At 65.9% G+C, this 2,740-nt stretch overlaps 1 protein-coding gene across 1 annotated transcript in view; it reads left to right on the forward strand.

The window, feature by feature from the left end:
- Window positions 1-2,740, forward strand: part of SLC9A3R1 (solute carrier family 9, subfamily A (NHE3, cation proton antiporter 3), member 3 regulator 1) — an 18,655-nt gene that overhangs the window by 10,939 nt on the left and 4,976 nt on the right. The gene's annotated exons all lie outside the window — the stretch shown is intronic.

The following is a 2,740-nucleotide window of genomic DNA, read 5'->3' on the forward strand; positions in this document are numbered from 1 at the left end:
GAGCTGGGCCATGGCACAAGGCTCCCCCCCCCCCAGCTCTTGGGGGCCACTCCTCAAGCCCTCCACAGCCTGCAGCTCACACTTTTCCCCAGCAGAAGCCACGCCCTGTCCCCCTCTGGGGGTACAGGCCCCTCCCACGCTCTTTGTGCTGGCCCAGGTCCCACAGATCCCCAGGGAGGCTGCCCCCAGGGACTCCTGCCACTGCCAGCGCCAGCCTCCACCCAGGCGGGGAGCCTGACTCAGCAGCCGCCGCCACCTCTTGGTCAGACAGCTCTGGGAGACAGCTGGGGGCGGTGGAGGCGACTGGCTCCCAGGAGGCAGGGAGCCTGCCCCCCCCGGGAAGGGAGGGGGGACTGGAAGGAAGGAGCTAGAGGGCTCTGAGGGCACCTGGCCATTCTAGAAAACCCAGGGGCTTTTTGTCTGCGGACACAGTCACCCCCAGAAGGCGATGAAGTTCTGGAGCCTGAGCTCAGAACTGAGCCTGCTTAACAGCAGGCCCTCCTGGGGTGCCGCGTACAGAGAATCAGCATGGAGAGCCGCTGCAGGCCTGCGCTGGGCAGCACGGGCTGGCCTGTGAGGAGACTGCGGCCCAGCAGGCAGCAGAGTGGCCAGCGCCCCGCCCGCCCAGCCCGCGCCCGTCCAGCGCAGATGCAGCCGGGCTTGCTCCTGGAGGCGCCACCTATCCCAGGCGCGGGCTCGGCCCGGAAGCAAGGCCGTGGTTTCGTCAGCCGCCAGCCGCCTCCTGCAGATGCTGCGGCCACGGCGGGAGAGACCCGTGCTGACCCCCACTGTCCACGCAGCAGCCAGGGACCTCCTCCGGGTCTGGCCCTGGGTCTCTGGCCATCAGCCCACTGTGGGGGAAGGGACCCAGGTCGCCCTGCTCCCCGGTGCCGAACCTCTGCAGAACCCGCTGGCATCAGGCTGTGGGTTACCAGCCGGGCGCCAGGAGGAGGCGGGGAGGGGCAGAGACAGAGACATCGGAGCTGCCCCCTGGCCCTCCCCACGTTCTCAGGGCCCAGGTGGCCCAGTGGGGCTGGGGCAGAAAGCTGAGCCTGCCCTGGTGGCAGCAGCTGGTCAGACCTGTTCCTGCCCCCTCAGCCTGGGGGAGAGCTGGGCTGGCACTTGGTGGAGGGATTAGTGAGAGGGGAGAAGCGCCTCATTACTCCCAGAACAAGATCCCAGGGCTCTGGGGGTGCCCGGCTGCAGGGGGGGCTGCAGGGGGCAGCGTCACTGCGGGCTTTGGAGACCTTGGGAGAAGGGGAGCTTTGCCTCTGGCCGTGACCCAGATGAGGGTGCACACAGCCAGAGCGAGAACCAGCCTGTACCCCTCCTTCCTGCCTTGGCTGCCCCACACCCCTACCAACATCCTGAAACAGAAAGACCCGCCCAGACGTTTTAGAGGAAGGCCAGGCACGGCTGTCCAGCCCCCTGAGAGCTGAGGGTGGGGACCGAACTCCCTCTGCAGATGGCAGCTGCCACCTGGGCCTAGGCTGGCAAGTTGGGGCAGGAGGCTTGTAAACCCTCGTCGCCCCTCCACTCCCAGCTGGGGGTTGGGGTTGCAGAGCAACCGGCCTTGCCCACACCCCCCGAATCTCACTTCTCAGCTTAATGGGATATTCCCCAGCCCTGACAACCATGAGACAGTCTTGGGACAGGGTTGCAGAGTGTGAAGCGTTTCCACCTTTGTCTCACCTGGGGCCGTGGCAACCGGCATGGCAGGCGGCTCTGAGAACCCTCATAAACGGAACCCACAGCTCTGACAAGGAAATTGCTTGCCCCAGGCCATTTCCTAATAAACAGGGCAGCTGGAACCCAGGCCAGGGCCTTGACCCCTGCTGGCTCATCCCTGCACCTGGTGATGACGGGGAGCCCCCCCCACCCCAGACTGCCGGGGGCTGGAGGAGGGGCCCCAGGAGTCAGCTTTAGGGGCTGCGGTCCTAGGCTCAGCTGCGGAAGCTTCAGGAGGGCCCGGAGCTAAAGCCCAACGCCTGTGCCTGACCACCTCCGGCCAGGCTCCCTCTGCCCGGCCCTGCACTTCAGGGGCCCTCTCCATCCGTGCTTCCGAGGGGCCAGCAGTCTCTCCGGTTCCGTGGGGGTCCTGGTCCTGTCCAGGCTGTGACCGCCTGGCCCTCACAGCTCCGTTTCGCGGGGTTGTGGCCCCGCAGGGTTGAGAAAAGGCTTTACTGTAAACATGCCGACCGCTTTCGGTAAACAGAGCCTGGCTTTCCCTGCTGCCGAGACTAGTGTGCAAAGGGGTTCCGGCCATACTGGGAGGGGTACCAAGTGCCACCCCCGTACTGAGCCATGAGGGAAGAGGGAGCGTCAAAACCACCACTAACCTTGGAGGTCAGAAGGGAGGGCTTGAGGGCCCCTCTGGCCCCCCCACCCCTGGTTTGCCAGAAGAAACGGAGGCTTGGACCGAGTGGGGGTGGTGTCTCCCGGGCCCCACAGTTGTCGGGGCCGCGTGGGGTCTCACGCAGCTCTCCCGAGGCCAGCCCTGTGTTCTTTCAAGTTGCTGTGTAGGAGCCAAGCTGGTTGGCCTCGCTCCAGCTTCTCCGAGGCCAGGGAAGGGTCCAGCATGGGTCAAGGAGGTGGGGTCTGGGACACTGGAACTGGAGGACCCCCCTTGATCCCCACAGCCCGAGCTTCGGCCCCGACTCTGCACCATGAAGAAGGGCGCCGGCGGTTATGGCTTCAACCTACACAGCGACAAGACCAGGCCAGGCCAGTTCATCAGGGC

This window comes from Condylura cristata, unplaced genomic scaffold, assembly GCF_000260355.1.
Source record: "Condylura cristata isolate star-nosed mole 26May11 unplaced genomic scaffold, ConCri1.0 scaffold00038, whole genome shotgun sequence".
Classification (NCBI taxonomy): domain Eukaryota; kingdom Metazoa; phylum Chordata; class Mammalia; order Eulipotyphla; family Talpidae; genus Condylura; species Condylura cristata.